Raw genomic sequence first — 26,058 nt, forward strand, 5'->3', positions numbered from 1 at the left:
GCTATGTTTCATTGATATACTCCTACGAGAAATCTCCACTCAGCACATCATAACTCGGTTAACTGTACACAGAGTTCGAAAGAAGTAATGGGTAGGCAGAGCTTTTTTGGTCTGCAAGCAAGGCTCTGGAATTCTCTTCCTCGTCATCTCAGGTGAATGAAGCTGCATGCTCCCTTCAGGAAAGCCTTAAAGACCGGGCTCCTCCTCACCTTGTAGAGAGACCAAGTTCCTTTCGCATCTTTTGTAACCAGCACACTACCGAGCGGCATAGCTGGACTTTAACGCATTGGCGTCTATGTACAACTGTTGCGCTCCTATAAATCTTGTGCACATTATATCGTTGCACCAATTTGCATAAAAACATGTGTTCTGAAAAGTAAATGCATGCCAGATCTTTCTTTGCCATTTTCAATCGGGGTCTTTCCAGAAAAGGAAAAATAATTAATGTTGAAGCTGACCCATGCCCCCAAATGTACATATTTGTTTCGTTTTTTCTTATATTTGAAAACATGTTCAACGTTGTTTAAGGACACCGGGAAACAAAATAATCTGCCTATAAATAATACATTTTTTCAATAGCTGAAAGTCGATGTTAAGTGGATTTTCTTTTCCTCTGACATTACAATCTGCTTGTAAAGTGCTTTTCTCTTTCCTGTTCACCTTAATGCCTTTACTAGTGTAGTGCTCTGCAGACAGACTGTTGTCTACCTCCAAGTGTGCTGCTTGTGTTAGCATTGCTACTATCAGATTTATTTTGCCCAATCACATTTGTATCTCTTAGTTCATTAATTTTTCCCTGCAGTATCCATACTTTGAATGCCACTTTGAAACAGTTATATATATGAACTAGCAGCCCGCCCCAGCGTTGCCTGGGGTAGAAGGGGGCTGGGGGCTGCATTTCAGGTTTGCGTGCTCTCTCGCCCAGGCCCCCGCCCGCCACGACATTGTCTGTGTCCCGGACAATGTTGTGGCTGGCGGGGGCTGGGGCGGGAGAGCACGCAAACCTGAAATGCTGGCTTCCCCTACCCCCGCCTGCCCTGACATTCCCCAGCAGCCCGTGCCCCGCCCGCCCGCCCCGACCCTGGCTGCCCCGGATTCTTACCTTGCCTCTGCTGCTCACACCGCCGGTCCATATTTCTCCGCTCCGCCGCTCTGCCACTCCCCACCTGTCTGCCGCCGCTCCTCCCCGTGCCATACTTCACCGCTCCTCCCCTGCACGCCATGTCCGCCGCTCCTGGGACGCTGCTCCTCCCCTGCTCCTGACGTGACGACGCACAGTTGTGGCCGGCGCTACTTTGGGGGAACTACTTTTTGTAAAAATTTAACTTTTTATATAACGTTTATTTTTAAAAATTTTAAAGCCTATGGAAGGATGGCGCGGTGGTGCTGTGGAAGGATGGCGCGGTGGTGCTGTGGAAGGATGGCGCGGTGGTGCTGTGGAAGGATGGCGCGGTGGTGCTGTGGAAGGATGGCGCGGTGGTGCTGTGGAGCCCCGACTGACTGGGGAGTAAAGGAAAGCAGAGATGCAGAGTCCTCAACAGGGAAACCAAAATGGCGGCCACAAAGCTTACAAAAATTTCGGATTCGGGGGCGTGTTTTGCTGTCCTGAGTGATGGACGACGTCACGAGCTAACAGCAAAACTTACGCCCCCGAATCCGAAAGAGACGGGGCTTGTTTGGAGTGACTCCCTTCTCTTCCAATGGCTGGCCTCCGTTTAGGAAGCCAGCCAATGGAAGCGAACGGCATAGTCAATGAATGTTAGTTGCTAAACTTAAATAAGCAACAACTATAGCTTCGTAGCATAACGTACTGAAAAGGCTTCAGTTCTGAATTGGTGAGACTGTGAAAGAACTATAAGGAGTCACACTGAAGTTACATCAAAGGCAGTGAAGGGTGGTACTGCTGCAGAGTTAAGTTTTATTTTTGTCCTCTTAAGGTGAAGGCAAAAATGGAGGGCTAGATGGGGACCTGTCTCAGCATCTGCTTTCTAGCACTGCCGTGCTGAACACCGGCAAGACCTGGCCCACTTAAAACCCTGCTCATTGGGACTGCAGGGTGGTCCGTTGATGCTGCGTGAGGGACTGCAGAGTGCTCTGCAATTACCTTTTGTGCACCGTGTTAAGGATGGCGAGGTGTCTAAGATGTTCGCAGGCCCGTTTCTAGCTGTTGTGCCGCCCTAGGCGAGAATTGAAAATGCCGCCCCCCCCCTCCCTTTTTCTACCATCACTCTCCCCCGTCATCCAGGCTAGAAGAATAAATGCATTAGATATAATATAACTTGTATTAACTTTGCAAACATGTGCACACATTTTTTTACTGTAACCACTGTCAGAAGTGCAGTCAGAGCTTACAACATTTACTTAGAGCACTCACCCTAAAAATAAAGGCTTTCAATTAAGGAACCATGAATACAAGTTTGAACAATATGAACATATGGACAACAAATGACCTTAACTGCAGGCAGAGGCAGTGCCCTTTCCTGATCCATAATGTGGTACTGCAAACTGGCAGCAAAAGGGTTTGTACAGCAGGGGGTTGGGCCTCCTTGTCCCAAGGACAAAACACACATGAAAACTTGTTGCCCTTGACCCCAAAATCAGAAATAATTTTTAATCACTGTAATTGACTCAACCATGGTAGAAGGCTACATCATTATCTCCACCTCCAAGCATTGAGGCTTTTCCATCACTTTAGAAACCAATAGTAATTATAGATTTGGAAAAAAGGGCAAAGTGGAACACAGACAAAGCCTTGTACTTTCTTTCAGTGATAATATACATCCAAACATATTATACAATAAACGGAAGCACATCACTGCACAATAGGACGAGCAAAGATCGATGATGTGCCTGTCAGTAGTAAAGCAAGCCTCCATCTCTCTCAGAAGTGCAGTATATATTCCATTGCCCGTAGACCAGATTCAGCAGGGCAGGCTATAGTGACAGTGTTTTTGCGCCACTCTCCAGCCGACCGTGAGGACGGGCTCGGTCCGGAGTCAGGCCGCAGCGGAGATAACAGATAAATTATTTATGAATGATTCACCTCACCGCCGTTCAGATACCACTGCTGTGAACACACAAACGGATTGCTGTGTCAGACCCCACTGCACACTCAACTGCACACCTCGCTAGGTAAGACACCGGCACGTGCTGGTGCATCACCACAGCCATCACAGCATGACATCAAAAGATGAATGGTGGCCCTCCCCATCCAGCAGCTGCTTCCTTGACCTTTCACCCCTCCCACACGCTGTTCTACCCCACCGGGGTTTCACGTCCTTCCAAGTGCGAATAGGAAAGGCGAGGTAGATAAAACAAAGGCAGCCACTTGTGCATCGCGCTGAAATGTATGTTTTCCTTTGAGTTAGTTGTATGTTACCCTCTGCACAGCGTCGGATTGGTAACGCGGGCAGTCGGGCAATGCCGGAGGGGCCGGTGCCTGAGCTGCAGCTGCAGCTGTGGGCCAGGCCAGCGGCCCAGCGGGTGCTCGAGTGGCCTTGCTGGAGGCAGATGGGCGTCCATTACCTACCTTGCATCAATTGACAGGGGTGTCACTCCCTTTGTCTCCCTGGGCCGATCGATTACTAAATGCTGATTGGGCGGGGCAGGGGGCCTGAGCAAAAGTGGCCTCACTTGTTTCAGGTGTGGTTCAACAGTGTAAACTAATCGGTGCACTTTTTGTATTGTAACCCCTCCCATCCCCCCTTTATATAAAATTTTGCCGAAGCAGTGTTGTGGGGAAAGGCAATATGCAAATGTGGGCCACTTTTTTTTAGCGTGCTCCAGGGCCAGTTTTGAATCCCAATCCAACCCTGCCTCTGCTCCCCTAATTTATCCCACCATTTTGTAGCAGCCTATCACACTCGATCTCTGCCCAAGCTTCGCACAGTTCTCCCTGTTGAGGATTCTGTCTGCATGTATGTGCTATCTGTGTTCATGAAGGTCAGCTAGTTAACATAATGATAACACATGAACTCAGAAATGGCGGGAAGCCTTCTCAGTGCACCGCCTGGCAAGAAGAAGGGGGTGCTCTTCCGGCTCATAGATGTGAAAACTGACGTCCGCATCCTAGCTCACATCAGTTCTCGCTCAGCAGATGCCTCTAGATATATGTACACACACACACATGCAGTAGTCACATGTCCTAATTCTGACAATAATGAACAACATTGCTCTATTTTGTAAGTGGGGGCAGATGTGTCAAATTGCGAATCTGGGAGAGATAGTGCCTTGAAGGCTGACCATTGCGGGAGTCTGTGGGACGGGCGGGTGTAAGAGGTGAAGCAGGCTTGGTGCTTGGTGTTGTCTGTGTAGATGCAAATAATGCCACAGGCCTCTTCTCGTCCTTGTGTGCTTCCTGTGAAGACCACCTGGCTCTATCCAGGCCGGACCGAAAGTGGAAACAGACACCTCGCGTTTCTCCCACCCTGCTTCTCACGAGTTTAGCTTCAGTTTGAGCAGTGAGGTCATCTCCCATCTGTTGCCTGCGCTGTGCTTTGCCAGTGGTCAGGTCACTGACTGCAGTGCAGTGTCACCGGCCCTCGTGGCCATATGTGCACTGCACACTGCATGGATCACCTCGCTGTGTCAGACCCCACTGCTCTGCACACTGTAGAGCACACACACCCCTCGCTGTGTCAGACACCATTGAACACTGCATGACACACCTCGCTGTATCTGCACCCGGCACACACAGCTCGCTGTATCAGACACCACTGCACACTACCCAGCACACTTCACTGTGTCTGACACACTGCACGACACACCATTACTCTGCACACTGCACGGCACACACACCTCTCTGTGTCAGACACCATTACTCTGCACACTGCACGACACACACACCTCTCTGTCAGACACCATTACTCTGCACACTGCACGACACACCTACCTCGCTGTGTCAGACACCGTAGAGCTCCTGATTGTGCCTGGAAGGGGCCCCTCTACTTACCTTGCAGGGGGGGCTCAAGTTTTGGTATGCCACCGGGAGTCGATCTGATAGGTAGGAGAGACTGGCTTGAATGTGGGTGGGAGGAAGAGAGTGGGGAGTTGAAAGAAGGAGATTGGAGGGAAGACAGAGAGTGCGGTAGAAGGAAAATGAAAAGATGAGGCAGAAAGAGGGAGATGGAAAAAAAGAGAGGAGAATCAGAGAGATTCTGAACGAGGCAGCTTGAGGCAGAGAGAATGAGATCGAGTGAGAGAGGGGAGAGAGAGCAGAAGAGCAAGAGAAGGGATGCTGATCAGGAGAGATGTTTTCGGTCACCCGCCCGCCTCCGCCTCGTTTACAACATACATTAGGCCTGACTCAGTGTCAGTGATGAACATTATTACACAATTAAAATACATATTAAGATGATTCATTTACAAATATTCGAATTTGCAGCATGCAAATGCATCCGAATCGGATGGATCCGAAATATATATTTTTATATTTATGTTCGCAGGCAGCCAGGCCCAGCGGCCTTCTGACTGACTGACTCACCGGCGGGCGGTGCTTGCACTGTTTGACTGCTAGTGTAGTAGTAGTGCTCAAGTCACTCGCGACCTGCTGCTTGCTGCGTCCTCCGTACCGTCGTACAACACGACCACCACACGGCCAGGCCTGACCACGGGCGGCTATGCTGTTTTTGGCTCGTGTGAGTCGTGGTGCTGGGGTGGGTCGGGTCGGGAGAGGGCCGGCGGGAGACGGAGTCAGGAGACCCAGGAAAAGACTCCCTGTGTGGTGGCACTGGCTGGCAGGTGGCAGCTGCAGACCAGTGCAGTTACTAATTAAATTATGGGCAAAGGGGCGCCAGGCCAGGCCCAGCAAGTGCCGACACGACACACACAGACCGTCCCCCGCGCCGCGCACGCCGAGAGAGATGATGGCACTGGTGCGCCGTGCGTCACTGCCGTCACTGGCCTGCCCTCCCTGGCAGAAGCACTGCTCGTGGATTGGCCAAGAATGTTCCCCAGGGCCGTCATTGGTAGCGCTATCCCAACGCTACAAGATTGACGGCCCTGGGGACCCACTAGTGTGTACCACAGTCAGACCCGCACCCCGCTCTGATACACACACGTGATGCCATAATAATCTAGGGTGTGCACGCACGCACGCACACCGCTCGGCAACAACAAGCATCAGCAAATGCAATTCAATTGCAAACATCAGCAGGCCACGGCCAGGTCAGGTGCGTGTGCTTCAATTGCACAGTGCACTGAGTCCAGACTAAAATGCCGCCCTCATCATTTTGCCGCCCTAGGCGGCCGCCTAGTCCTGCCTAATGGCAGAAACGGCCCTGGATGTTCGTCTACCCTGAACTGGTGCCGCAGCAGAACACCCCGGGCAGCGGCCCAAAGGAAAACGTGAGCAGTGTTTTACTACGCACTTTAAAAAAAAAATCAATTTTCTACTAAAATGGCAGTCTATTTGGCCATTCGCTTTAGCATGCATCGAACATTCTCTATACATCGGTGTACCCCTGGGCCTCTGGCCTCTTAAATTACCCAAACATTAGTTTGCTGATTTTATCATTTGATTTGCTAAACACAACTACGAGTCCCAAAATGCAAGTGAAAAACCTGTCATTGACTGAGTTGTTTGGAAAACTCGAGAGCAGGTGACAATTGTTTTATTCCTTCCGTTTCAAGTAGGTTTGGTATACGTGGTTTTCTAGTCTTCTTCAAGATTCCGGAAGAAGAACTAGCCTAGAAGACACCCGATTTAAACTTTACCGTTTGTCAGTGAGTGCTGCATAAAATTCGGTATGGGCGCCGGCTTTGGATGTGCCGTTGCAGACCGCACTACCCTAGTGGTTATTAACCGCAGAATCTTTTGTGTTTTCTATTATTCGTAATTTCGGCATTTTGTGACTCTTGTAATAATTGACTCCTCTCTGTTTGCCATTTGGCAAGTAAGGTTTCTGATATTTCAAAATCTTAATACGCAAATTGTAGCATGACTGGTGTTCCCACGTTGAAGCTGTATTTCTGGACACAAACAACCATACTGAGTATGCAGACAGATTTCACACGTTTACTAACATTCTTGTATGTTCAGTCTAGTTGTTTGCTGACCCTTTGGCAAGAACTCCTTGAAATAGACTTTTCCCCAAGTATTTAAGTACTGTATTTTGAGTAATAAATTATTCTGCCCTGGTGTGTATTTCTGTACCTCTTTCAGTGGAAATGGGACTTCATCAGACCATGTGGTTGTGCTGGAACTCTTCGAATTTAAGGGTTATCCATGGGCGGTTCTAGACTAGAGCTTTCGGGGCGAGCGGGCTAACAGGTCTGCCAATGGAGGTGGGGTTAACACTTAAAGAAAATGTGTGGAGCTATCCTTAGATGCAATACTAGAAAGAATAGTGATACAATGTTTAAAACCAATATGATTACAACAAACATGTTTGTAACACTCCCCCATGCTTCCACAGCACCACTCCCCCAGGATTCCACAGCACCACCACTCCATGCTTCCACAGCACCATCCTTCCACAGCACCACCACTCTATCCTTCCACAGCACCACCACTCTATCCTTCCACAGCACCATCCTGCCACAGCACCACCGCGCCATCCTTCCACAGCACCACCGCGCCACCCTTCCACAGCACCACCGCGCCATCCTTCCACAGCACCACCGCGCCATCCTTCCACAGCACCACCGCGCCATCCTTCCACAGCACCACCGCGCCATCCTTCCACAGCACCACCGCGCCATCCTTCCACAGCACCACTGCGCCATCCTTCCACAGCACCACTGCGCCATCCTTCCACAGCACCACTGCGCCATCCTTCCACAGCACCACCGCGCCATCCTACCACTGCGCCATCCTTCCACAGCTCCACCGCGCCATCCTACCACTGCGCCATCCTTCCACAGCTCCACCGCGCCATCCTTCCACAGCACCACCGCTCCATCCTTCCACAGCACCACCGCGCCATCCTTCCACAGCACCACCGCGCCATCCTTCCACAGCACCACTGCGCCATCCTTCCACAGCACCACCGCGCCATTCTTCCACAGCACCACCGCGCCATCCTTCCACAGCACCACCGCGCCATCCTTCCACAGCACCACCGCGCCATCCTTCCACAGCACCACCGCGCCATCCTTCCACAGCACCACCGCGCCATCCTTCCACAGCACCACCGCGCCATCCTTCCACAGCACCACCGCGCCATCCTTCCACAGCACCACCGCGCCATGCTTCCACAGCACCACCGCGCCATCCTACCACTGCGCCATCCTTCCACAGCACCACCGCGCCATCCTTCCACAGCACCACCGCGCCATCCTTCCACAGCACCACTGCGCCATCCTTCCACAGCACCACCGCGCCATCCTTCCACAGCACCACCGCGCCATCCTTCCACAGCACCACCGCGCCATCCTTCCACAGCACCACCGCGCCATCCTTCCACAGCACCACCGCGCCATCCTTCCACAGCACCACCGCGCCATCCTTCCACCGCGCCATCCTTCCACAGCACCACTGCGCCATCCTTCCACAGCACCACCCTTCCACAGCACCACCGCGCCATCCTTCCACAGCACCACTGCGCCATCCTTCCACAGCACCACTGCGCCATCCTTCCACAGCACCACTGCGCCATCCTTCCACAGCACCACCGCTCCATCCTACCACTGCGCCATCCTTCCACAGCTCCACCGCGCCATCCTTCCACAGCACCACCGCTCCATCCTTCCACAGCACCACCGCGCCATCCTTCCACAGCACCACCGCGCCATCCTTCCACAGCACCACCGCGCCATCCTTCCACAGCACCACCGCGCCATCCTTCCACAGCACCACCGCGCCATCCTTCCACAGCACCACCGTGCCATCCTTCCACAGCACCACCGCGCCATGCTTCCACAGCACCACCGCGCCATGCTTCCACAGCACCACCGCGCCATCCTTCCACAGCACCACCGCGCCATCCTACCTCTGTGTGCGCGCGCGGCTCTGTCTGTGTCTGGCTCTGTGTGTGCGTGGCTCTGTGTGTGTGTGTGTGTGGGTCTGTGTGTGTGTGTGTGTGTGTGTGGGTGTGTGTGCGCGGCTGTGTGTGTGTGCGGCTCGGTCTGTGTGTGTGTGCGGCTCTGTGTGTGTGCGTTATTATTCTTTATGGGGTGGGTAGAAGCTTCCCTACTCTTAAGTTGGCAGTTCTGGTTAAAAGACTGCATACCTCCTAGTGAGCTGCTGCTTGTGACTGGATGGACCCCTGTCCTCCCTCGCTTCCTGACAGGACTCTGAAGCACTACAAGGCTCAGTCACTGAATAAATAGTCGGTGACTGCAGTTGAGCTTGCTCTACGTTTTCCAGCCACCTTCATGCTCGTGGTTGTTGAGAGTTTGTGTTTGCAGTTCATACTTGATGTGGTTGCACCCCCTCACAGTTTTAACATTGCGCCAGCTGCAATAAACAGTAGTGGACTTTTTTTTCTTTGCCTTTCACGCGGACTGTTAAATTTTCACATGTGACTGCAATTATTTAATACACTGGTGCTTGTTACTTGCAGGGAGATAACTCTCGAGGGTGGGCAGGGACGAAAAGGATTTGTTTTGAAACTTATAGCGTTCTGCCCCATAGGAATCAGTGGGCGCATTGTTGTGGGGCTCTGTGTGGCTCTGTGTTTGTGAGGGTAACTGTGTGTGTGTGTGTGTGGCTTTCTGTGTGTGTGGCTCTGTGCCCGCGAATAATCTCTACTACTCTCTAATGCTCACCTATTGCCATTGTAAATAACAATACCATTTACTTATGTTTAAAAAAAAAGTCATGAGCAATGCCAATAGCTCTACCTTTAATAATGCCGAGACCATTGCATTGTAAATGCTTGTTTTTTTCCCACCTCATATTTTGCCATCTGTATTTTGTGGATCTAGGTGCTGCTTGATGGGACAAAACGTATTTAACTGAGTAAGCACATATATTTATGTTCGAGGCATATGGGCTGCAGATGGTACATTATGAATAGATCGCCATCTGGTGTTGGGCTCGGATGATTGCACTTTGTTTTTCTCTTGGAGAGTCTTTTGTATCTTGGTGACTCCTCCCTTGGTTGGTAGTGCGCATGGGCATCGGCTCCATCCTTAGATTGTTTTTTTCCGCCATCGGGTTCGGATGAAGATCGAGACGCTCCAGATCAACTTCAGAAAAAGTGATTTATTGGCGCGTATTCCCTTTCCAATTCGACGGTATTGTTATCGAACGCGTTCATTTCCATTCCGACGCGTTGCAAATTCAAAATCGAAGAGAAAAACTTGGATCTACGTCGAAGAACAGGAGACCTTTCTCGACGCAGTCAAGCCCGGAGTCCATGGAAAGGACTCCATTCAAAAAATGTCCAACGTGTGGTGCTAAGTTCCCACACAAGGACCTACACGAGGTGTGCAACCTCTGTCTATCGCCTGAACACGAATCCAGGGACTGCGAAGCCTGTGCAGCATTCTCCTCCAAGCTAACGATTAGAAATCGTCGAGCTCGAAGACACGAGGTTTCCAGAATGCAGGCGGAGGCGATCCCGGAACTGTTCGGAGACGAGCAAATCGAGGAAGAAGAGGACCAGTTGGGGTCGGAAGGGGACCAGTCGGAGGGCGAAGAACTCATCGAGCAACAAACCGTGAGTGACGACGTCCCCTTACCGAAAAACCGACCCCGTGCTGTAACGACCCCGCCCTCGGGCCCGGTCAAACCGCAGAAAAAAGTTTCTGACGCCCCGCCCTCGGGCCCGGCAACGAAACCGAAACTGAAACCGAAACACTCGGACTCCCACCATGTCGGATCCGAGAAAAGGGCGACATCGACTTCGGCACCGAGGCAACAAACAAGGGAAAGCTCGGTATCGAAACATTCCATGTCGAAACATAAATATGATTTATCGCCCAAAAGACACTCGATACCCAGAAAGTCGGAATCGAGCAGACATTCGGTGTCGAAAACAACAAGATCTGACGATCGAAAACAAAAACAGCTCTCGGAACCAGGATCTTCGGTACCGATTCAGGAGCAACAGACAGATCCCAAACAAAAGATCTTGTTTATTGATCCACAAACTGGGAAAGTGGTCACGAAGAAGAGAAAGAGTGAACAGTCAGAAGATAAACCTCTTCCTTCAAAAAAGAGAACAATGGGGACAAATATAACTCCTCCTGCTTCTCCTCGACCTAGAGTCACACCCTCTTCTCCTATTCCTCACAATAGGCCAAATATTCCTACACCCTCCACACCAAGACCAGCTACACCTCAGTCAGATGTAGACAGTGATCTAGGGGAGGGAGAACCTCAAGAGGATGACGAAACTATCCCAGATGAGGAGGACCCATGGGAAAATTATGATGTAGGGTCAGATGAGGACAACGACCCAGAGCTATATCCCTCAAAGCCTTCACCACCTGATGATAATACAGGTTTTGTGCAGCTCATTAATAGGGCAGCAAAATATCACAAACTAGATATGCATACAGAACCTCAAATAGAGGATTTCTTGTTAGAGACTCTACCTAATGCACAGAGAACATCAGGTACTCTTCCTACGTTGAAGGGTCTTCTTAGTCACACAGAGGAAATATTCGAAAACCCAGTGAGAGCCAGGGTGTTAAACCCAAGAATTGATAAAAAATACAAAGCGGCTCCAAAGGACCCAATATTTATTAAAGGGCATGTACCTCTAGACTCGCTGGTGGTCTCAAACGCTCGTAAAAGAGCAAATTCATTATCTACAGGAGAGGCTCCTCCACCAGATAAAGAATCAAAGTTAATAGATGCATCAGGCAAAAGAGTAGCATCACAGGCAGCGAATAGCTGGCGAATAGCCAATACACAAGCACTACTCGCACGTTACGACAGGGCACATTATGATGAGTTAGAAAAACTTCTCACACATCTCCCAAAAGAACATCAGAAGAAGGCAGATCAATTAATACAGGAAGGTAAAATAATAACCAATACTTCCATTAAGTGTGCATTAGACGCAGCAGACACTGCAGCAAGATCTATTAACACCAGTGTCATGCTAAGAAGGCATGCATGGCTCAGAATCTCAGGATTCAAACAAGAAGTACAAACAGCCCTACTGAACAAACCATTTGATCAGAAGACACTGTTTGGCTCAAGCACAGACGAGACCTTAGAAAAAATGAAGAAGGATACAGAAACGGCTAAGTCAATGGGAGCATTGCAACAGCCAACACACAGAGGTTCCTTTCGTAGATCCACCTATAGAGGGGGCTCAAAGAATACAGGAACGAATCAGCAATCCACCTCTTTCACACCAACATCACCCAGAGGTAATTCAAGAGGCAGTTACAGAGGTAACAACAATAAGGGTAGAGGCGGCGGAAATAATAACAACCGCAACGCCTCAACACCAAAACGGTGACTTCATAGAACTCCCCCCAAACCACAACACCGGTCGGGGGACGTCTATCACAGTTCCTACCTGTCTGGGAGAACATCACATCAGACAAGTGGGTGAGACAAATTATCCAACATGGTTATTGCCTAGAACTCACAGCTACCCCACCAAACATCCCCCCCAAACAGCGTCCAATGAGTCAAGATCATCTGACATTGTTAAGAGAAGAAGTTTTAGCACTTCTACAAAAGCATGCAATAGAGAAGGTTCCAAAGGATCAACAAGGAACAGGAGTATACTCTCTATACTTCCTGATCCCCAAAAAGGACGGGTCCCTAAGACCAATATTAGACCTCAGACCTCTAAATGCTTACATAAATTCGGAGCATTTCCACATGGTCACGCTCCAACAAGTACTCCCTTTACTGACGAAAGGGGACTTTCTTTCTACACTGGATCTAAAAGACGCTTACTTTCATATCCCAATTCACAAAGCCCACAGGAAATACCTAAGGTTTGTGTTAGAAGGACAACACTATCAGTTCAAAGTCCTTCCCTTCGGTGTCACAACAGCACCAAGAGTTTTCACAAAATGCCTAGCTGTGGTGGCAGCACACCTAAGAAGACAACAAATACATGTCTTCCCATACTTGGACGACTGGCTAATAAAGGCCAAGTCAAAAGAAGAATGTCTTCACAACACACAGAAGACAATTCAATTGCTGCACCACCTAGGGTTCACGGTGAACTACAAAAAATCACACCTGCAACCAAACCAGATTCAGCAATACTTGGGGGCTACAGTAGACACAGAAAAGGCAATAGCATACCCCAATCCAATCAGAGTACAGACAATGGTCGGGTTAATACAAAGATTTCAACCACAACACTCACTACCAGCACGAGTGTTTATGCAACTATTAGGCATGATGTCCTCCTGCATACTGCTAATACCACATGCCAGACTACAAATGCGCCCACTACAAGAGTGTCTAGCGACACAGTGGAATCAGGCTCAAGGTCAGATTACAGATCTGGTGTTGGTAAACGACCGGACGTATCGCTCTCTGAAGTGGTGGAACACAGAAAACATTTCCAAGGGACGGTCGTTCCTAGAGCCAATTCCACAAGTAATAATAACAGCGGACGCATCGCTCTCCGGATGGGGAGCGCACATGGACAGATACACAGTGCAGGGGAAGTGGAGTGTGCAGCAAAAGAAACTGCACATCAACTACCTAGAACTATTAGCAATATTTCTAGCACTAAAAGCTTTCAAAATACAAATAACAAGCAAAGCAGTCCTGATCAGAACAGACAACATGACTGCAATGTATTATATTCAAAAACAGGGGGGGACACACTCTCTCCAACTGTCCAGACTAGCACAGGACATATGGAGATGGGCCATTCCTCAAAAGATCTACCTGTTAGCGGAACACCTACCAGGAGTTCAAAATCAGATAGCAGACATCCTAAGCAGACAGTCAGAACAAGTACACGAATGGGAGCTGCACGACCAAATACTGCAGCCATTCTTCCAAAAATGGGGGCAACCAGAGATAGATCTGTTTGCCAATCATCAGAACGCAAAATGCAAAAACTTCGCATCCAGGTACCCACACCACCGGTCCCAGGGCAATGCACTGTGGATAAATTGGTCCAACAAATTTGCTTACGCATTCCCTCCTCTACCACTAATTCCGTTACTGGTTCGGAAACTGCAGCAACACTCAATGACAATGATACTAGTGGCACCCACGTGGGCAAGACAGCCGTGGTTCACCACGCTGCTACAACTCTCACAAGTACCACATCAAAAGCTAAGATTATTACCCATGCATCTTACACAGAACCATGGAGAAATAATGCACCCAGATCCCAAACAACTGAACCTAGCGATCTGGCTCCTGAAGTCATAGAGTTCGGGTATTTAGATTTACCACCAGAATGCATGGAAATCATTAAACAAGCAAGACGTCCTACCACCAGAGCATGCTATGCAGCAAAATGGAAGAGGTTTGCTATACACTGTAACAGTAAGCACATCAACCCTCTGGACGCATCCACTAAACAAATCATTTGCTATTTACTACACTTACAGCAATGTAACCTAGCATATACCTCTATCAGAGTTCATCTCGCAGCCATAGCGGCGTACCTACAAAACAGGCAACATCTTTCACTGTTTAAAGTACCAGCAATTAAAGCTTTCATGGAAGGACTCAAAAGAGTCATTCCACCAAGAAGACCACCTTCCCCAGTCTGGAATCTCAACATCGTGCTTACCAGACTAATGGGGCCACCCTTTGAACCTATGCATAGGTGTGAAATACAATTCCTCACATGGAAGGTGGCCTTCCTCATAGCTATCACGTCACTTAGAAAAGTAAGTGAACTGCAGGCTTTTACGATTCAAGAACCATTTATGCAGCTACACCAAAATAAAGTGGTTCTTAGAACAAACCCAAAATTCTTACCGAAGGTTATTTCAGCATTCCACATCAATCAGTCCGTGGAATTACTGGTTTTCTTTCCAAAACCACAAACAGTAGCAGAAAGAGCCCTACATACATTGGACGTTAGAAGGGCCATATTGTACTATATAGAAAGAACACAAACTTTCAGAAAGACAAAACAGCTATTTGTTGCGTTTTCTCCTACACATAAAGGCAATCCCATCTCCAAAGCGGGCATTGCCAGATGGATTGTAAAATGCATTCAAATATGCTACTTAAAGGCAAAGAGAACATTAACTGTTCCTCCTAGAGCTCACTCTACACGTAAACTAGGAGCATCTATGGCATTTTTGGGAAACATTCCACTAGATGACATATGCAAAGCAGCTACCTGGGTTACACCGCACACCTTCACAAAACACTATTGTGTAGATGTGCACACAACACAACAAGCTAGAGTGGGACAAGCAGTATTAAAAACATTGTTTCAGACAGTTGCAACAGACACGGGCGACCACCGCTAGGGAGAGAACTGCTGTATAGTCTATTCATAATGTACCATCTGCAGCCCATATGCCTCGAACGGAATATGCTACTTACCAGTATGCATCTGTTCTTGGCATAGAGGGCTGCAGAGTGGTACATGCCCTCCCAGCCTCCCCGGAAACCTGTGTCTGTTCCAACATTATCTTATTTAGATACACTTACATGGGCACTCTTATCTGTATTCTACTATACTACTCCATCTAACCCTACTATGGCAAAACAATCTAAGGATGGAGCCGATGCCCATGCGCACTACCAACCAAGGGAGGAGTCACCAAGATACAAAAGACTCTCCAAGAGAAAAACAAAGTGCAATCATCCGAGCCCAACACCAGATGGCGATCTATTCATAATGTACCACTCTGCAGCCCTCTATGCCAAGAACAGATGCATACTGGTAAGTAGCATATTCCTTCTATTGTGGTGCCTTGAGTAGGGCAGTTTAAGTGTTACATTTTGGCCTGTATTGTTAGTTTAGAGAGCTCTTGTAGTCGGACCCATTGCCATAAGCATGGTTCTTTCTAACAGTGCCCTTTAACGTAAGCATATGTTGCTCAGGCAGGATAGTTCATAAATGTATGTAAATTTGTAATAAAAACAAAATGTGCAAGTTTAACAACTCCTGATTTTATTTTGTGACATATTGTGAGCGTAGGGAAAAGGTATAAGTTTTGATCATTAAAAAAATAAATATATTAAGTTCAGCCATGCGTTTACCTAATCCAATAGAATACACAGGTGGAATATAAGTAAGCATAATCTAACTTGTAGTTTCCATACAATTTTGACATACAAAAAGTCTGGTCTTTCATTAGTAGAATTTTAAGATGCTAATCTTTTAAGGGGCATTACAAAACTGGGTCCACCGGTCGGGTGTCTCAGTGTTCCAGTAGACTGACCTTCCCTGCCACTATGTTCAATGCATCGCCTATGCCTTTTTTCGGATAACATTATGTGCTCAGCGTGATGCTTGTGTTTGGGGAGTCTGGGGTGTGATGTGTGCTGTTCTGTACAGGCCAGGTCTGTGTTGAGCTTGGAGCGGATTTATGCGCCCCTGCTCGGACCCACCCTCTGGTGGGGCCTGGAAGCTTGTCAGTTTTTGGGAAGGTGCTGCGCTCTGAGTCATGTGCATTAATGGGGCAGAGAAAGCATTCCATTGACTAGCATGGCACAAACTCTGCCCACAAACAAACCGTAGGCGCATGTTTTCCAGCCTTGCTTCTCTGACTGTGCCAGATGTATCTGCATGCAATTATTTTTTAAGTGTGTTTGTTGAACGGGGCCCTGGGCGGGTGGGCAAATGAGATTTCTCGGTGCTGCGCACCATGCGGTCTTTGTTCCTGAGTAGCGGCCCAAGGCCCTCCGGCACACAGGAGGCCAAAGATGGGCAGCAACGTACTGCTTTCGGACGAACAAAATGTACAACTTCAGCTGAGCAGGAGCAAGAGGGCCTGCGTCTCCGAACCCAAATGGCCCATGTTGTTTGTGGCCGGCCGGTTGTGTTTTCAAGTGAGCGCACGCTGCTCCTAGGGTACAAGCTAGGTTTCATGAATGTGCGGGTTTTTGCCTTTTTTCATAGTTGAAGTCAATTGTACAATTTGAAAATTGGTACGTTATTGTTGCTTGAGATTTGTGTAGGCACAATTGGCCATAAGTATGGCTTTGGAGCACATGTAGTACTCCAAGTTCAGAGGCTGCCTTCACAGACTAGAATATGAATAGTTTCGCGGTGGTGTCCTGTTCGTGGGGATAAGGGCATGGCCTGTAAATTAGGCATAGGGTTCGTAGCGTTGTAACGAGGTTAAATGTGCCATGTGCTGTTAGGCTCCCTCCTGCCTGCTTAGTTCTGTTTATGGGAAGTGTCAGAGTGCTGTCTTTGTGTTATGTTTAGGACATGTGTGTGGCATGCATGGCCTTGGGTGGACCACAGTTCTGTGCTTTGGTGGATGGCTGTGTTGTTAGTTGAATGTGCACTGTGACCCGATATCCTCGTAGGTGTTTGATCATACACATGAGACAAACCGCATCTTTGCTTGCCTTCTAGTGGGATTGGAAGAGTGTGGGTGCGAGTATCGCGTGACTTGGGCCTGGAGGAGAATGGAGGATGCAGAGTGTTTGAAGAGGTAGGTCAGAGATGGACTCCAAAGGCACTGGGTCCGGGAAAGCTCGGAGACCGAGCACAAAGGGGCTTCAGAAGCTGAAGAATCTCCGGCTGTGGCCTTTTCTGTGATGCCCTGAGGGCACGAAGGCGCACCTGTAAAAATCTGCTTGGCTATGAGATGTGCGCTCGATATCTGGAGACGTTTTGTTCCCAGACATGAATGAGGAAGTGTAGCTCCTCATGATTATAAACTTTACTGAAAACAGGGACACGGCTGCGTCAGCATCTCTGCCTGGCCCGCAAATGTTTGTTGGGAAAACATAACATGTCAAAATTATATCTTGTATGTTAGGACCTTTACGCCCTGGAAGATATGATTAGGTCCTTTATCCCTACAGTATTGAAAGTAATACTTTTTGTGTTTCGTGATAAAGTTTCCTTTGTTCCCCTCCGTTTCCTTTACAACAACAAGGAAAACACTTCAATCTGACTTACTGTGCATCTCGTAAATGCTGCCGTCCCCCCTGTACGGCTGTTTTGAACTGCTGCATGACTTTGTTTTATAGGGGACTGTTATAAGGCACTTCTCCTTAACAGTGGTTTGAAGGTAACTTTTACATGAGAACTTTACCCAAAGCAAACATCTTTTTTTTTACAATAAGGGAGTTACCGTCTACTGTGTAAAGACTGGTTTGTGAATCATGTTCTGTGTCACTGTGCATCCAAACAAAGTGTGCATCCTTTTTTGTCATTCAGAATGGCTGCTTCATCTTGCTGCTCAGCCAGAATTTCTCAGCAAAACTCCGCTTGAATAGTGACAACTGCCGAGTGAGGAAAAGCTACATACTGCCTACAATGATACTACAACTCGTAGATACACACCTCCAGCACAGGTTACCATAATTCTGTCACGGCAATAGTGATTAATAGTTTCTGTGCTGTCACCTAAGCCCATATACCTTACAATGGATTTACCTGCCATCAGTCAAGAAGTCGGGTCAGCCTGCATCGGTAATGTCTTCCTCAATCCAGCTAAATCAAATTCTATTCTGATGTTTTTATATAGTGCGAAGGTACCCGACTCCGGCTCCGGCTCCGGCTCCCAGCCCTTTTTGAAACATCACCATCTGGTACCTGCATGACCTTAGCCTAGAGGTTGAGCTTCAGAAAAAATGGGTTTTAAGCAGTTTTCTGATGCAGATTTCCGACTGTTGAAATCTGAGGGCAGCTGCAAGGCAGTTCCAGGGTTTAGGAGCCAGACACTCGAGAGTGGCCGCCGCTTCTTGCTCTGTTCTCCTTAGATACCATCAAAAGCCTTTGCTTCCTGGATCTTAGAGGCCAACCTCGTGTATGGAGAGTAAGTAGCTTCTGTATAATGAATGGGCCTTTCCCATGGATGGCCTGATGATCAATTCATAGCGCCTTAAACAGAATTCCTTTTTGAAATGTAGCCAATGCAGGGACTGGCTGATTGATGCGTAGGTATTTTGTTGGAGAATCTAGCTGCCACATTCTGGACGTCTTGAAGTCTTTATATCACGTGTTTTGGACTCCCTAGGTAAAGGAAGTTTCCATATTCCAATCTTGGACTGATTAAGCCCTGCACTACCACCTTCCTTGTGAATGGTTGTAACATATATAAGAATTTTCTGAAGGTTCTCTAAATGCATAACAGAATCCTCCAAATTTCTGAGCCTGTTTCACCATAGTGAGTTTATCATCTATCCAGAAACCAAGGCTTTTTACTGCCTGTGCGAGCTCGTGTACTTATCCTAGTTGTTCTAGCCATGACAATTCCACCCATTTGGACCTAAATAACTGAAGTTATCTTATACATCTTGGCCTCATTCATCCCTGCTTTCACTTCATGGTTGTCTTGCTCTTCTTTGCCTCTCCTGTGTGCTTGCACTGCTCCTTGATAGATGATCTTTACATGACTCTGGTAGTCAGTGCGTCCTCCTCATGCAATCACTTCACTTCTCACACCTTCTCCTTGTTGCTCTTCTCCCCTGGTATCCCCTTCATGCTGGTCCGGCTATTGTTCATATCCCCTCTGTACTGACTTTGCATCTCATTTATGTAGCTCAGCTCCCCCTTGCTTCCCCGGTCTGTCATCCTTTTCATACTTGCACTGCCCCTCATGACATCATGCGTGGGCCTGCCTGCATGCTGGCATCACTCCTTCGATAACATACTTAACCTCCCTACCTGTCCAGTGTTCCTTGATGTTTTGACCCTGCAATCAATGGCATACATTGTAGCCACAGGGGTCTTTGTGTTACATGCATGCCATACCCACGTTTTTGTTGTTAACCTCTATGCTGGCCCCATAATTCCCCAGCTGTTCTGGTAGATGACATGCTGTCCCTGATAATCTCTCTGCAACATTCAAGCAGTGAGGTTGAGAAGAACCTGAACCTGAGATAGAGAAGGTTCATGGCCTTTACCAGTGGTAGAACTATAGAATGATCTGTGCCAAATGTAGGGTTTGAGAATGTAGTAAGTACCTATTGATGGTTCTAGAAGGCTACCTGTATATAGGAGAATATTAAAGGAGGACCTCCATGTAGGTTTCTACTTGGTGTTATGCTTACAATAACTGACAAATAATTTGCTTTGTGAAATTTCCCTTTGACATTGTGATAGTGTAGCATATTCTAATTGAAACGTTATTCCAAGGCATCTTTTTTTGTGATGTCACATATTCTCGGCTTGAGTATTTTGGAGGCCCCTCTGCCCATTTGTGGACTTTCATCCCATTTGGAAGTGTATTGAACTCAGGCAATATTTTTTGTGATTGCTTTGCAGAATCTTTTTCATACCTATCCAGCTGCTTGTCATCCATCTCTTCATGCATTTTCGTAACGCTTTTCGGACAACTAAATGATTTTGGGACACAGAATAGTGTACTTGGAAATTAAAGTTAGCATAAGTAACATTTTGATTACAATTTATCCAGTGAAATCATATTTTGTGTGGCAAAGCGTTGTGTTGAACCAGAGGGATGTTGAGGTGCATAGTGAGAGGAATAATCAGCAACAACTAGGTGATGCGGTGATACTGCTTCATAAATCGTTCATTAGAACTTGCCTGTTGTAAGTTGTGCCAACATTATTGTAACTAAAGGTAAAGTGGAAAAAATGGGAGGACTTCACAGTTCTTATTTCAAATCAGTTTCTCTCAGTTGTATATCCCAACACAACCTCATGTAATAAAATATAAAAGCAAATGAAAGGAAAATAAGACAATAAAGTGCAAGCACAATGTTAACTTGAACTTGGCACTAAACTGGGATACAACCTGGGATGCTACGCCTTACCAGACTCCTCTAGCACAGGCTTACAAAACTCAGAAATTGTATGTCTTCCAAAACGTTTTGAATAAAGTGTGTGTTAGTGTAATGGCAGTCCTCCTATCAGTTGCTTAGACACTCACTAAGACACTGGCGATAATTTTGAAGCAGTGGCAAAATATTTCTGCATTATCACTGCTTGCAGCTTGAGTGTTAAATATTGTTGCTGGACATATGTCCTTACTGGGAAGCCTAAGCACAGGACAAACAAAAACAGGCAAAAACTATGCTTGTACCTATTCACACGTTTTTGTGTGAAAGGCTTAATCGGATGGTAAACCACCTTGTTTTCAGTTTCATGCTGAAGAAGCCTGTCTCATTATAGGTCTTTATAGGACCCAACATGGCCGATCGGACATGAATCCGATCGGCTCCTTCCCAGCCCCTGCTGCATCTAAGAAATAAGGCACCTTCCCTGGCTATACGAACGCGACCCGATGCAGCCGAGGATATGGTGATGGCCTGCAACTGATCTGTTGAATCGAGGACCCCAGCGCAGAGGTAGAGATGCCCCAGCGAGCGGAGGGTAGTGCGGCTGAAGAGGGTGAAATGGCGCCATCCATATCCTGAGCGCAACGCTGCGACGTGTCTGAGCCCCTGAGTCCCTTTGAAGATTCCGCCCGCTGGAGAGCTCACCTAGCTGCAGCGGCGCCCTGCGGGACGTTTCGGAAGACAGCGCGATGTAATCCATGCCCGGTGGCTCTCAAAGTGGCGGACTGCTGACGCAGAGCAGACGCAACCCACTAGGAAGAGAGGCCTTGAGTCTGGTGGCCTCTCCCCTCTCCCCACTAGTGAGAACTGCCTTCCCTGCCTCGGGGTCGGCTTTGAACATGCCGTGCATGGCTGGGCGCCCATGACTGCCCTGTGTTTTTGGAGGCGGCCCCGCTGATCCTGCATTCGCCCCCGACCCAGCAGCACACAGGGGGCCTTGCGATGTCCGGAACCTGGTACTGAGCACCGCTGAGCTGGAGGCCGACCGGCGCCCAACGAGAATGCGGAGCGGAGAAGCGAGGCACTGGGGACACGCCTGACGTCCTGGCGAAGCGGGCGCCTGAGAAGCCCACTGCGTGGAGGTGGTGAGCGGCAGCGGGGAGGATTACTTCTCCGGTTGGTCCCCCGGGCTTCTCCCCTTGCATGCAGCGTGCAGCAGGCCGGGTGCTGGTCCATGCAGTGAGGCCTGCCTGACCCTAACATGGCGCCCACACAGTGAATAAAGGCCCCGATTTGGCTCCGGTGGTGGTGGTGGGAGAGTGGAGAGAGGCAGGCAAGGCTTCTTCCGCCCTTCGTTCTTCTTGCTCTTCTTCTGTTGCTGCTCCATCTAAGAAGAGAAGTCTGTCAGTCCTGCTTTGCTTCCATCGCTTGGCATCTGACCCTAAGATGGCCCCCAGGGGCTAACCTAATGCACAGAGAACATCAGGTACTCTTCCTACGTTGAAGGGTCTTCTTAGTCACACAGAGGAAATATTCGAAAACCCAGTGAGAGCCAGGGTGTTAAACCCAAGAATTGATAAAAAATACAAAGCGGCTCCAAAGGACCCAATATTTATTAAAGGGCATGTACCTCTAGACTCGCTGGTGGTCTCAAACGCTCGTAAAAGAGCAAATTCATTATCTACAGGAGAGGCTCCTCCACCAGATAAAGAATCAAAGTTAATAGATGCATCAGGCAAAAGAGTAGCATCACAGGCAGCGAATAGCTGGCGAATAGCCAATACACAAGCACTACTCGCACGTTACGACAGGGCACATTATGATGAGTTAGAAAAACTTCTCACACATCTCCCAAAAGAACATCAGAAGAAGGCAGATCAATTAATACAGGAAGGTAAAATAATAACCAATACTTCCATTAAGTGTGCATTAGACGCAGCAGACACTGCAGCAAGATCTATTAACACCAGTGTCATGCTAAGAAGGCATGCATGGCTCAGAATCTCAGGATTCAAACAAGAAGTACAAACAGCCCTACTGAACAAACCATTTGATCAGAAGACACTGTTTGGCTCATGCACAGACGAGACCTTAGAAAAAATGAAGAAGGATACAGAAACGGCTAAGTCAATGGGAGCATTGCAACAGCCAACACACAGAGGTTCCTTTCGTAGATCCACCTATAGAGGGGGCTCAAAGAATACAGGAACGAATCAGCAATCCACCTCTTTCACACCAACATCACCCAGAGGTAATTCAAGAGGCAGTTACAGAGGTAACAACAATAAGGGTAGAGGCGGCGGAAATAATAACAACCGCAACGCCTCAACACCAAAACGGTGACTTCATAGAACTCCCCCCAAACCACAACACCGGTCGGGGGACGTCTATCACAGTTCCTACCTGTCTGGGAGAACATCACATCAGACAAGTGGGTGAGACAAATTATCCAACATGGTTATTGCCTAGAACTCACAGCTACCCCACCAAACATCCCCCCCAAACAGCGTCCAATGAGTCAAGATCATCTGACATTGTTAAGAGAAGAAGTTTTAGCACTTCTACAAAAGCATGCAATAGAGAAGGTTCCAAAGGATCAACAAGGAACAGGAGTATACTCTCTATACTTCCTGATCCCCAAAAAGGACGGGTCCCTAAGACCAATATTAGACCTCAGACCTCTAAATGCTTACATAAATTCGGAGCATTTCCACATGGTCACGCTCCAACAAGTACTCCCTTTACTGACGAAAGGGGACTTTCTTTCTACACTGGATCTAAAAGACGCTTACTTTCATATCCCAATTCACAAAGCCCACAGGAAATACCTAAGGTTTGTGTTAGAAGGACAACACTATCAGTTCAAAGTCCTTCCCTTCGGTGTCACAACAGCACCAAGAGTTTTCACAAAATGCCTAGCTGTGGTGGCAGCACACCTAAGAAGACAACAAATACATGTCTTCCCATACTTGGACGACTGGCTAATAAAGGCCAAGTCAAAAGAAGAATGTCTTCACAACACACAGAAGACAATTCAATTGCTGCACCACCTAGGGTTCACGGTGAACTACAAAAAATCACACCTGCAACCAAACCAGATTCAGCAATACTTGGGGGCTACAGTAGACACAGAAAAGGCAATAGCATACCCCAATCCAATCAGAGTACAGACAATGGTCGGGTTAATACAAAGATTTCAACCACAACACTCACTACCAGCACGAGTGTTTATGCAACTATTAGGCATGATGTCCTCCTGCATACTGCTAATACCACATGCCAGACTACAAATGCGCCCACTACAAGAGTGTCTAGCGACACAGTGGAATCAGGCTCAAGGTCAGATTACAGATCTGGTGTTGGTAAACGACCGGACGTATCGCTCTCTGAAGTGGTGGAACACAGAAAACATTTCCAAGGGACGGTCGTTCCTAGAGCCAATTCCACAAGTAATAATAACAGCGGACGCATCGCTCTCCGGATGGGGAGCGCACATGGACAGATACACAGTGCAGGGGAAGTGGAGTGTGCAGCAAAAGAAACTGCACATCAACTACCTAGAACTATTAGCAATATTTCTAGCACTAAAAGCTTTCAAAATACAAATAACAAGCAAAGCAGTCCTGATCAGAACAGACAACATGACTGCAATGTATTATATTCAAAAACAGGGGGGGACACACTCTCTCCAACTGTCCAGACTAGCACAGGACATATGGAGATGGGCCATTCCTCAAAAGATCTACCTGTTAGCGGAACACCTACCAGGAGTTCAAAATCAGATAGCAGACATCCTAAGCAGACAGTCAGAACAAGTACACGAATGGGAGCTGCACGACCAAATACTGCAGCCATTCTTCCAAAAATGGGGGCAACCAGAGATAGATCTGTTTGCCAATCATCAGAACGCAAAATGCAAAAACTTCGCATCCAGGTACCCACACCACCGGTCCCAGGGCAATGCACTGTGGATAAATTGGTCCAACAAATTTGCTTACGCATTCCCTCCTCTACCACTAATTCCGTTACTGGTTCGGAAACTGCAGCAACACTCAATGACAATGATACTAGTGGCACCCACGTGGGCAAGACAGCCGTGGTTCACCACGCTGCTACAACTCTCACAAGTACCACATCAAAAGCTAAGATTATTACCCATGCATCTTACACAGAACCATGGAGAAATAATGCACCCAGATCCCAAACAACTGAACCTAGCGATCTGGCTCCTGAAGTCATAGAGTTCGGGTATTTAGATTTACCACCAGAATGCATGGAAATCATTAAACAAGCAAGACGTCCTACCACCAGAGCATGCTATGCAGCAAAATGGAAGAGGTTTGCTATACACTGTAACAGTAAGCACATCAACCCTCTGGACGCATCCACTAAACAAATCATTTGCTATTTACTACACTTACAGCAATGTAACCTAGCATATACCTCTATCAGAGTTCATCTCGCAGCCATAGCGGCGTACCTACAAAACAGGCAACATCTTTCACTGTTTAAAGTACCAGCAATTAAAGCTTTCATGGAAGGACTCAAAAGAGTCATTCCACCAAGAAGACCACCTTCCCCAGTCTGGAATCTCAACATCGTGCTTACCAGACTAATGGGGCCACCCTTTGAACCTATGCATAGGTGTGAAATACAATTCCTCACATGGAAGGTGGCCTTCCTCATAGCTATCACGTCACTTAGAAAAGTAAGTGAACTGCAGGCTTTTACGATTCAAGAACCATTTATGCAGCTACACCAAAATAAAGTGGTTCTTAGAACAAACCCAAAATTCTTACCGAAGGTTATTTCAGCATTCCACATCAATCAGTCCGTGGAATTACTGGTTTTCTTTCCAAAACCACAAACAGTAGCAGAAAGAGCCCTACATACATTGGACGTTAGAAGGGCCATATTGTACTATATAGAAAGAACACAAACTTTCAGAAAGACAAAACAGCTATTTGTTGCGTTTTCTCCTACACATAAAGGCAATCCCATCTCCAAAGCGGGCATTGCCAGATGGATTGTAAAATGCATTCAAATATGCTACTTAAAGGCAAAGAGAACATTAACTGTTCCTCCTAGAGCTCACTCTACACGTAAACTAGGAGCATCTATGGCATTTTTGGGAAACATTCCACTAGATGACATATGCAAAGCAGCTACCTGGGTTACACCGCACACCTTCACAAAACACTATTGTGTAGATGTGCACACAACACAACAAGCTAGAGTGGGACAAGCAGTATTAAAAACATTGTTTCAGACAGTTGCAACAGACACGGGCGACCACCGCTAGGGAGAGAACTGCTGTATAGTCTATTCATA

General features: G+C 47.7%; 1 protein-coding gene across 1 annotated transcript in view; it reads left to right on the forward strand.

The window, feature by feature from the left end:
* IGF1R (insulin like growth factor 1 receptor) overlaps positions 1–26,058 on the forward strand; it is a 1,159,892-nt gene that overhangs the window by 353,936 nt on the left and 779,898 nt on the right. The window lies entirely within an intron of this gene.

This window comes from Lissotriton vulgaris, chromosome 2_1 (genome assembly GCF_964263255.1).
Source record: "Lissotriton vulgaris chromosome 2_1, aLisVul1.2, whole genome shotgun sequence".
Classification (NCBI taxonomy): Eukaryota; Metazoa; Chordata; class Amphibia; order Caudata; family Salamandridae; genus Lissotriton; species Lissotriton vulgaris.